General features: G+C 47.5%; 1 pseudogene; it reads right to left on the reverse strand.

Moving 5' to 3' along the window:
* Window positions 1–142: 142 nt before the first annotated feature.
* On the reverse strand, window positions 143–7727 carry LOC130129629 (patched domain-containing protein 3-like; annotated as a pseudogene).
* Between the last annotated feature and the right edge of the window lie 4078 nt (window positions 7728–11805).

Consider the following 11805-nt stretch of genomic DNA (forward strand, 5'->3'; position numbering starts at 1 on the left):
CCGTTGGCAGGTGTCCGTGTTGCTGCTCGGAAACGGTGGCGGCCAGCGGAGCTGCGCGCTTAAACCATCGCTTCACCTGTAGATATCCTTGCAAGCGGTGCTCCGGAAAACCAGAGAGTGTCCGGAGATCGTCAGGAATCCTCTACTCTCCGTGCAGGTCTGACCATTCGGGTTTGATGTCGAGTGCGTCGAACCCCCCTCCTCTTCTGTCTGACTCCGCTTGCTACACAAGCCAAGAAACGAGCGAGACGGGCTTGCTAGTATTCGCTGAGCGTCCTCCCCAGGTTTGTGATGCGTGGAAGCTACACAGACTGAATAGAAAAGGAGAAGGAGGAGGAGGGGGGGGGGGGGGAGAAGAGATTTTTTTTTCTTTTCTTTTTTGTTAGAGACACCGAGTCAGTCTACTTCACACTCGGATGGCAAACACACTCCGCCCTCTTCCGACCGCAACAAGCAGTAACCGCGCCGCGGAGACGTCGGGAAACGCTCGTCCCTTTTTAAAGCCCCTCCCCCCTCCCCCCCCCCCCGTCTCCTTCAGCGTCTCACAGGGTTCCCTGTGAAGCGCCCGACGACTCACGTTTGGTCGTTTCTGCTGTCAATCATTTCGCCAGGTGGGCGGGGTTAGTTGGAGCTCGCGAAGGAGCTGTCCAAGCGCTGAAGAGCTTCGCTCCGGACGGACAAACGAGGAATTCGTTGGCGCCGAAAAACGGCGACTGCTATCTTTATCCAACCTCACGCGGTGATTAAAGAAAGAAGTGGGATGTGCGCTTTTGGGACGGGGGGGGGGGGGGTGGAGGGGAGGAGGCGGAGGACTTGTCATTTCTCATGCACAGAGCCCGCGAGACCGTCCGAAGGATTAGGAAGACGGGACACGGTGTCTTGTCGATTTCCTCGTGTTTTCTCAGGAATGATGCACATCATCAATACGATGTGTGTGTGTGTGTGTGTGTGTGAGTGTGCGCGCGCGCGCGTGTGTGTCAGGCCCATAGATCAGGGTGATGACGTCGACATTTCTGTGCAACATAAGCGCTCGCATTATGAACTTTTATGCAAATCCTGTATTTGAATAAAACGAATGAGGCAATTTCCACAGCTAAGAGTTGCAATGGCACACACGAAACCCACCCTATACGATACAGTTTACACCATCCTATGTGATCATGCGGGGTCAAATCAATGTTTTGAGCAGCACTCTCGATGCTCAAAACCAGAGGAGCAAGACTTTATGTGTGGTGGAGAGACCCAGCTTGCAGAGCTCTGCTCATACGGCCGCTGAAGTGGAGTTGGCTTCATGGACTGATAAAATGCCCATTTTTAGCATTTGCAACCAGGTGAGCTTGTAGTCTCTTCTATAGTTTGGGTAATGCCTCAGCACACGTGTGGACTGATATTCCTGGAAAATCCCTCCGTGGTCTTGCAAGGATTCTTATTTATTATGTGTGCAGGGGGTTCGTCTTCACGCTCCACCGTGGTTCACAGTCAAGTCCATCTCGTTTCTGGTTTAGGGAGGGGGAGAGAGCGAGAGAGAGCGAGAGAGAGCGAGAGAGAGAGAGAGAGAGAGAGAGAGAGAGAGAGAGAGAGAGAGAGAGAGAGAGAGAGAGAGAGAGAGAGAGAGAGAGAGAGAGAGAGAGAGAGAGAGAGAGAGAGAGCCTACAACACAAAAGCTGATCATTCACGTGCTTGTGTAGATTTTCATTCAACGCACTTGCATGGCGGAAACAAGTGTCTGTGCCTAAGAAAAGGGCAGATGGAGACCTGAGGCCTGGGAAATGGCTTCGGTTCAAGGTAATCTGAGGTGTATTTACCAGTGAGTCAATGCTACTGCAGAACTTCTTCACGTTTTGGCCGTGGAAAAACAAAAGATTAACCTCTCCCTGTCCTTGAGTTATGCATACGATTGGCCTATTTATAGATGGTAATCGATATTGTTTCATTACGTACCATTGTGTTCTCTCGCATACAAATAGAAATATTAAGGCGATGGAGTCTTTCTCATCTATATTAATCCAGAAACCCGCATTAAAGGATCACAGACTTATTGACCGACGGTCGGGGATGTGGCCTATCTCACCCATTTCTCCATAATCTCTCTCGCGCTCTCTCTCTCTCTCTCTCTCTCTCTCTCTCTCTCTCTCTCTCTCTCTCTCTCTCTCTCTCTCTCTCTCTCTCTCTCTCCTGGGTGTAGGAGCATGTCACGTCACACTGTGTGGGCTAGAGGAATCTTGTCCAGGGAGGAGGGTGAGGTAAGACAGGCATGACGGAGGAGGGTGACGGAGCTGGGAGCCTGTCTGCATGCTGGACCGCCGGGGATTTTTTAAAACCTACCATATTTACTGAGCAGCCTACTGGTGTGACTATGCCCGGATGTGTGCCCCATCTTGAATTATTCCCCTTTGCAAGGGACTTGGTGATGGATGCAACATGATCTCACACCATTACAGGTTTGAGTAGATATGTACTGTGCATCTCATGCATGGGACGAAAAGCAATGAAACTCAGGAAAATATAATAATAAAGAAACACAATAGGCTTTTTTTCATAGTCTTTCGTTATGTTTTTGCTTAATTATGTACACAAGGTTTTTTATTAACTGTCATCCTCATTAAAATGTGCACATAGTACAAAATTAGCTGCAAATTTATATCTAGTTTAGGATATTAAGACATTTAATTGCAATTAATAATTAATTTATATCAGATATATACAAGGATGTTTTAAATTCTACAAAAATAGTTGTTTTTTTTCTTTGTTTTTTGACCCCCCCTCACTTTTTCCCCCCTCCCCAATTGTATCCGGCCAATTACCCCACTCTTCCGAGCCGTCCCGGTCGCTGCTTCACCCCCTCTGCCGATCCGGGGAGGGCTGCAGACTACCACACGCCTCCTCCGATACAAGTGGAGTCACCAGCCGCCACTTTTCACCTGACAGTGAGGAGTTTCGCCAGGGGGGCGTAGCGCGTGGCAGGATCACACTAGCCCCTCCCACCACCCCCGAACAGGCGCCCCGACCCACCAGAGGTGGCGCTAGTGCAGCGACCAGGACACATACCCACATCCGGCTTCCCACCCGCAGACACGGCCAATTGCGTCTGTAGGGACACCCGACCAAGCACAGACATAGTGTAACGTGCATGGATAAGAAGACACGTTGGTCCTTTTCTAAAAGGTGGGACCCTGGTTACCGTTGTCGCTTGCGGAGTGGGAGACACGTGTTCGCGTCCCGGCTGTGCTGGTCCCGGGCTGCCCCCCCCCCCGAATTCGCTACAGTAGTTTTCATCATGAAATTAATACGTAGGCTTACGAAATCAGCTGACCATCATTTTGTTTTAAAATTACTTTGAACGGATTAATAAGATTATGATTACAGACGAATGTGTGCGTTTCACTGGCGTGCCATTATAGTTTCATCGCTCCTCGTCGTCTAGATGTGTCCCGCGGGTTCGTCTGTAGCCGCGTGTCTGTACTTTCACGCTGAACGCACGTGCGCCGAAACTGGCCTCGGCCGGCGAAGAAGCATGGACGGTAGCGCTGCTGCGGGTGAGGGTACAACCTGTACCCAAATAGATGAATTAGCGGCGTAGCCTCGGACCCGCGGGTAGGGGGTAAGGCTCGCTCGTGCGTGGTGGGGATTGAATGCGTGTTATTTTTAAAACTCTTGCTTATGGGAGAAACCGCAGCGCGTCTCGTGCACATCCGTCTCGTGCACACGTCTCTCTTCCAGCTCGTGATGATTACACCCGGTGTCTGTGGCTGTTCGGAGCTGATTTAGGGTGGCACAGTAATTATGCTGCACGTAGCTGTTATAAATCTTGGATTAGCAGGCTTTATAGAAGCTTTACATGAAATCTAATCCGTACAATAAGGCCTCCGAGCTGCAGTCTGGCTTTTACTGTTTCCCATAAGTTTTTATGATATTCTGAGGTGCTATGGGCAGAATGGGGGGAAAAGGGGGCTTTTTCTTTTTTTTTAATCTCGAAACTTTTAAACCTCTACAGTTTTGTATAGCAATAAGGAATAGAGCTAGCGAAGCGTTCGGTGTGACACAGGAGGCTTTATTATGAGGTGTAAGGCACACACACACAGCAAAAAAGGACAACATTTGAGATAGAGGAGAGGTATAAAAATGATCTGGACCATGAAAATTAATTCCATCCGTTGCACCCATCACCTTAGCGAGACTATGCTTCAAAACTACCTTATAATTCCACATACACAATAACAACGTATCATAAATTGTACTATAAGGATTTTGACAAAATTCTTCACTGGGTGTATGTTCCCGAATGTTCAGAAACAACAAAAACAAAAACGTTCTGTAAAGGCGTCTGAGTGGCGTGGCGGTCTACTCCGTTGCTTACCAACACAGGGATCGCCAGTTCGAATCCTCGCGTTACCTCCGTCTTGATCGGGCGTCACAATTGGCCGTGTCTGCAGGTGGGAAGCCGGATGTGGGTATGTGTCCTGGTCGCTGCACTAGCGCCTCCTCTGGTCGGTCGGGGCGCCTGCTCGGGGGGAGAGGGAACTGGGGGGAATAGGGGGATCTTCTCACGCGTTACATCCCCCTGGTGAAACTCCTCACTGTCAGGTGAAAAGAAGCAGCTGGGGACCTCACATGTATGGGAGGAGGCATGTGGAAGTCTGCAGCCCTCCCCGGATCGGCAGAAGGGGTGGAGCAGCGAGCGGGACAGTTCAGAAGAGTGGGGTAATTGGCCGAATACAATTGGGGAGGAAAGAAAAAAAGTTCTGTAAAAATAGATTTAATTCAGTCTATTAGCACATCATTGTATGAGTACTCAGTCATTGTGATGCAAAAGCGGTATACATTAGCAGAAAGAATTCATACTCCTCATCAACAGGATTGCGAGTACATTGGCTCCCACCTTTGCTATAAGCCTTGTCAACACAACAGCGTTAGCCTGCATGTCATTTTGCTATCTTGCTATCATGGCCATGTAACATTGCTGTACGTCCACTCTACATCGTATGTAATTCGCCAGTGATGACGAAGGACAACCTTCATGACTCGTGGTGATCACAGCCTACTGATTTTTAAGGTTGTCTGTTTACTTTTGCCCTCATGGGAGCTGCATGATGTCAGAACTATGAAACCAAGGCCATGAACTGACAGACCAACATGATCAAGAGCATGATTTAAAAAAAATGTTCTGAATATGTGAAACTTGGATGTAGCCAACACGGCCACACCCAAAATGGTGGATGAGGTGCCTTGAAGTATGGGGTACTGCAACTGGGTGCGCGCCTCCACAATCTTCTCGTCACCACTTGGTTTCTTGGAGACAAAGGCGTAGGCTACGGGACCAGTGAAGACGGTGAAAATAATCATAGATATCGCGTCCAGGCTGACATCCCATAAGGCCATGAAACCTGCCACAATCACTGAGCTGATGGAACATTCAGGAATCAGGAACACTTTTGTCATTTTATTTCATGTACTTGCATACATGACATGAAATGAAATATCGTGTCGCCCCCCCCAGCCCACAGCAGTGCAACACAAAGACAAAAACACATACCCTAAAACTGCAAGAACTACAAGCACACATATCCAAATTAACACATCTATATCCAAACTAAACGGGAAAAAAACACTGTCCATGGGAATGAATGCCAGACAGGATGGCTGTTGGACCTGCTGGTCTGCATGGGCTAGTAGTTAGCTTAGCCTGCCCCGCTTCCGCGTCCTGTCAGACCACCCTCGGTGTTTCCTCTTCGGGCGCAGCTCCAGGCAGGGGTAGTGGTCCTTCAGCCCACCGGAGGCAGCAAACCAGGCTCCCCCAGCCGATCCAATGCCAGCTCTCCCAGCCAGACACCCTTGACACACCTCCCCGTGCTCCACACAGGAACACCAAAAACACTACAGTCAACACCGGGCGACCGCCCTCGGTGTTATCAGAACTGCCGGTCTGCATGGGCTAGCAGTTAGCTTAGCCTGCCCCCGCTTCCACAACCTGTCAGACTGCCCTCGTGTTAGCTCCTCCAGCGCAGCTCCGGGCAGGGCCGTGGTCCCTGGGCCCACAGGATGCAACAGACCAGGCTCTCCCAGCCATCAAATGAAGACAAAACAGATGCAGACGTGGATAAAGACACTGCATGGACGGTACTGGGTGAGGCTGCCGCGAACATGAATATGTGCCGCCATCTTCCTACACCGGAAGCTGAAGGAACAAGTCACCAATAAGAAGCAGATGGGGTTTGGAATCAGCAAGAGAGATGTGACTAACATCACAGCCGTGATCACGCCAACGTTCTTTATAACGCTACTGATTATCACACCATACTGGTCATAAAAGATGAATGTCGGGTGGTAGACTAACAAAGGGACGGCGGTACATCTGTCTGCGGTGTTCTTAAGCCCGCCGGGCATTTCAATTTCCATACTGGCGTTGGCAATATTAATAGTTTGAATGAAGAACCGGGAGGTGTGGATGGCTCCTCGTGTGAAGTTCACGTCTTGCTCGAAATAAGGGGAGAGCTCATGAAACGAATATAGATTGTCGAGAAAGACATCCTTGTCGCTGAGATTGAAATGTGTGTTTTGTCCATAGGACAAATAAGAGTCCAGCCAAGATGTGTAGTTTGTTGTCTACAAACCACAGCTTTTTAAAGCCCTCCATGCAGGACTGAAGCCGAGCTGTCTTTATTTTATTCCAGTATGGGAATTCATCAGCGGTAACGAGCATAACGTAATTAGAAAAGTACTGCCTATCCTTAAAATGATACATGATGACATGGGAGTTATCTTCAGCGAGATCCTGCAGCTCAATCCCCTGCTGTATGTGGAGGCATCCATAAATACTCGCAGCTAAATACACAGCATAAAAGAAGATCACAACTCCCTTAGCCCACAGTTTGACCAACACCGGGCTGAAGTAACTCTTATAAAAACTGCTTGCAGGTAGTATTTTCTCTGTTCATGTGTCTCTGTCATAGCCCCCTCCCACACAGCAGATGCTATTCATCTCAGTATTGGTGATGTCTTTAAAGGGAAGCTTCATAGAGGTCAACCGGTGCCCGTGGCCTCTCTCCTCCCATTTAGAGCTAGAGAGGCTCCCAGGAAGGTAATGGTATACATGTAACAGAATACAATGGAGGTGGTCGTATACAGGCAGAATGGCTGTTCCACTGGGAAGTCAGACGTGACGCCGATGAGGAACTTGAGAACGTCGGTCAGTGTGGTGATGATGATGATGGACATGGTCGCTTCTTTGCAGGAGTGGGCCATCCGCTCAGGCACTGGGTCTTTGACCTTGGTCTGCTCCCAACTGGACACCATGACAAACATGTTGTTAAGACCGATTCCTGGGTAAATTACAACAAAATGACAAAAATGCAAATTTGTGCAAGTAAGTATAAAGCACTTGTCTTGCTCTGAATGAAATTCATGGGCGAAATGGAAACCTTACTAATTGGACAACGCTTTACGTCACGTTACATGGATAGGGTGTTACAAAACATTTCAAGAAAAAAGTTGAACTCTGAAAAGGGTGAACATAAAGAAGGCCATGAGGATAAGAATGTAAAAACGCCCTACCAAGTATCAGGGGAGGAGAGTTTGCCACAGTGATAACAAAGGGTATCCATCCCGATGTAAAGCATCAAGCCAAAGGAGGACACTACAGCCAGGCCAGGGGAGAAGACGCCAGTGACCGTAACCTATATCTTATTCCTTACACTATCCAGTCTGTCAATGAGGCATAGCAGAGACATTATAAGTTGCCAGAGGTGCAGTATGCAGTATCACGAGGGTTAGCTACACCCGCATAGCCTTTTTCTCCTACAATTATGTTATTTACACACAAACATTTGGTCAATCATAGGTGACTCCTTAATACAGTTATTTATTGGACCCCCCCCCTCTTTTTTTCTCCCCAATTGTATCTGGTCAGTTACCCCACTCTTCTGAGCCGTCCTGATCTTTGCTCCACCCCCTCTGCCGATCCGGGGAGGGCTGCAGACTACCACATGCCTCCTCTGATACATGTGGAGTCGCCAGCCGTTTCTTTTCACCTGACAGTGAAGAGTTTCGCCAGGGGGACCTAGATAGTGGGAGGATTGCGCTAGTCCCCTCAGTTCCCCCTCCTCCCCGAATAGACCCCCTGACCAACCAGCAGAGGCGCTAATGTGGCGACCAGAACACATACTCACATCTGGCTTCCCACCCGCAGACATGGCCAACTGTGTCTGTAGGGACGCCCAACCAAGCCGGAGGCAACACGGGGACTCGAACCGCCGATCTGATACACTACCCGGACTCCCCCCAGGACAGCGACTTTGTACATAACTGGATGTTTGCTCTCGTTTTCAGCTAATAAGATCCTTTTAAATCTTCGCAGCCACATCTTTGTAACGTCAGCCTTGCTTTCCCATCCATCGAAGAACCAGAAAAGTCTCAAGGCCGCGGCTGTGGTCACCAGCCCTTTGGAATTTGTGCTAACCCCACCTACCGCAGAGGGGTCTGGATCCGTGTGTACATACAAGGAAGGTGATGTCCATTTGGTACGCCCCATTTCCTCCAGTATGAACCATGTCCAGTATGTAATTTGAAACCTCCCCCGTTAGCCTTATCACAAAGGTCGCTGAATGTCAGCTTCTCTTGGCCCACGGTGATGTGAAGTATCTCACTGTTGAATTTGACAACGTCCTGAAAAGCGTCATGTGTTAGCATGTTTGAATTGTTGACTGCTAAGGCAATGACTCGTACGAAATGCCCTTTGTGTACAGCCTCTCGCTTGAAAACATTGACGTATTGTGGGGAAAGTTGTCTCTTACAAAGGCTCTTGCTGTCTTGGGGGGTCCTTTCCAGGTTGTAAATTGCTGTTTAATGTCATTGTCCACCGTCATTAGGGGGGGGGGGGCTCCGCCGAATGCTGCTGAAAACACAAGAGGAAGTACAAAAAAACAGGATGAGAGCCAATGAGTGATCCACGTTTCTCAAAAAGTCTTGATAAAGGCCTCTTGCTGCAGTCCGTACATTTGCAGACCACCTTGAAACAAGTTCTTTCTTTAGAGCACCTGGACCACTCGTGAGATGAAAAACTGCTTTCCTCCTTTTAAAGACATCCATCCATTATCCAAACCGCTTATCCTGCTCAGGGTTGCGGGATGCTGGAGCCTATCCCAGCAGTCATTGGGCGGCAGATGGGGAGACACCCTGGACAGGCCGCCAGTCCATCACAGGGCCAACACACTCACACCTAGGGACAATTTTAGTATGGTCAATTCACCTGACCTGCATGTCTTTGGACTGTGGGAGGAAACTGGAGCACCTGGAGGAAACCCACACAGACACGGGGAGAACACGCCAACTCCACACAGAGGATGGCACGGGACGACCCACCAAGGTTGGACTACCCCATAGCTTGAACCCAGGACCTTCTTGCTGTGAGGCGACCGTGCTAACCACTGCGCCACCGGGCCGCCCTTTTAAAGACAGAGGCTTGTATTGTCATCACTCTTTACGACTGTACACACACTTTTTTTTCTAGTAAAAGTAGTTGAAAGCAATTAGGATTACATTCTTAAAAGTTTCTTTCTTTCTGCATTCTAGACCTTATCATTTCTTTTTGGTTCTGTCAGCAAACAACTCCAAGGTTACAAAATACTTATTGCCTCAGATGTGCAATTTCAGCTGATGTTAAGTCACGGGTAGTCTCACGTTGGATAGAGGTTGTAAAAGTGATAAATGACGACGTGACAGAGCAAACGATAAGGAGGGAAACTCTCAAGTAAGGTGATGGCACTGGGTTTACCAGAAAAAAAGTGTCCTATTTTATGACTTCCTGTAAATGGTCAGTAAAGAAATCAAGTTTGCTTCAACCTCATAGGAGGAGTATTCAGTTCAATGTGTGGTAAAGCAGTCTAAGTTGCTGGTGAAAGTTTTTTTTTGTGCTGTTAAACTGTTATTCTGCTCAATACTGTTTTCTCTTAGACAGCTCTCATGTCTCAAATAAAACCATGGGCAGAAAAACTGAAAATTATTACAGTCTATATTTGCTCTGCTACATGAAGGGCTAACATTGCAGCTAGGGTGAAGTGCAAATAACCATGGGGCCAACATCTGTCACTACAACTTAAGGTGGCAGTAGACAAGTTTTTTTGCTTTAACTTGTCATTATGAAGTAAGTATTATTACACAGTGTAATAGCTATAGAATAATGACACCATTGGCATGTAGATTAGTTCCCTTTAGGCCTCGCTTTCACTATGCAATTCTGTTTGCCACTGAGTGCGATCTTGCGGGAAACTGAAGGCTCAATTTGCGTCATAAAGGAAGTGTGTCAACCGCTGTGCAACCAAAATAGGAAGAAGATAGCGCTTTTCTTGTCCCCAGTAGCTGTCGGTAGCTATCCCCCAGTAGCAGAAATTGCGGATGATGGAACAACCGAAGTGACAGTGGAAACTCTACCCGGCAAGAGTAAAAGAACCCCATTGACAGAGGAGGCAAAGAGGAGAGGTGATAGAAACAGAGGTAAAACAAGAGTGACGGGCATTCACTAGATGTTGTATTGAACTCCATTTCCCCATCGAGATCTGTTTCCCCCTAGCCAGACGAAAGCATTTGCATGGAAACAGGTTAGCTATTGGTTAAGATTAGGTTAAAGTAGGCGTTGGGTTAAGTTTGGGGTTAGGTTGAAGTTAGGTTAAGGTTAGGCTGAAGTTAGGCTGAGGTTAAGTTGAGGTTAGGTTAAGCTTACAGTTAGGTTGAGGTTAGGTTAAGGTTAGGTTGAAGTTAGGTTAAGGTTAGGTTGAAGTTAGGTTAAGGTTAGGTTGAAGTTAGGTTGAGGTTAGGTTGAAGTTAGGTTGAGGTTAGGTTGAAGTTAGGTTGAGATTAGATTAGGTTGAAGTTAGGTTGAGATTAGATTAGGTTGAGGTTAGGTTGAGGTTAGGTTGAGGTTAGGCTGAAGTTAGGTTGAGGTTAGGTTAAGCTTACGGTTAGGTTGAGGTTGAGGTTAGGTCATTTGGATATTGTCATGCTGTGATTCACAATTCTGTGGTTGAAATTAATGATAATGAGAATCGATTACCCGGAAATTTCTCACAAAACGAGACTGAAATATTTGAGGGAGGATTATTTGAAAACTAGTTTAGGTTTGATTTTATACTTAACATTACCAAACAGAGGTTCAATGTGATGAACCTCAGTTGGATAACTGAATATGGTATTTTTGCAAATGCATGCAAGTATCATGACATATATTAGTATCATGTAAAATTCCTCATGATTACTGTGATAATACAATTGTCTATATTGCCCAGCGCTGACTGTATATATCCATTTACATACACAGCCATGTCATTATATGTGCAGTGGTCTAAACAAACTAATGAATGGTGCCATGGTCCCAGTCTTTCACAATAAGGCGTGGGTTGAACTTCCAGGAATACAGAATTACAAGAATACCTCAGGAGTTTAGCTATATCTGGCCTCTGCGTATTGACTGTCCCCGAGGCAGACACCCATTTCAATCTATAATTTCACTGTATGTTGGACTGCGAGTCCGAGAGGCGTCTGTCTCACACCTCAAAAAAAAGTCAGCACTCTCTGGCAGAACTCTTGTCAATCAGCTGTCAATCTCAATGCTACTCAGTCCCGGGAGAGAGAGCTCATATCTCATTTCACACAGATCCATCTCGTGGTCATTGATTTCTCAAACTCCAAGGGAGAAATAGATTCTCCCTCTTCTTCATCATCACAGAGGAGGAGGAGAGGCGATGTCTGCCTGTCCTCTTTGCTGATAGACAGACAGCCCCACCCACAACCTCACGGAAAGGCCACATTTGGATT

The sequence above is a fragment of the Lampris incognitus genome, chromosome 19 (assembly GCF_029633865.1).
Source record: "Lampris incognitus isolate fLamInc1 chromosome 19, fLamInc1.hap2, whole genome shotgun sequence".
Lineage (NCBI taxonomy): Eukaryota > Metazoa > Chordata > Actinopteri > Lampriformes > Lampridae > Lampris > Lampris incognitus.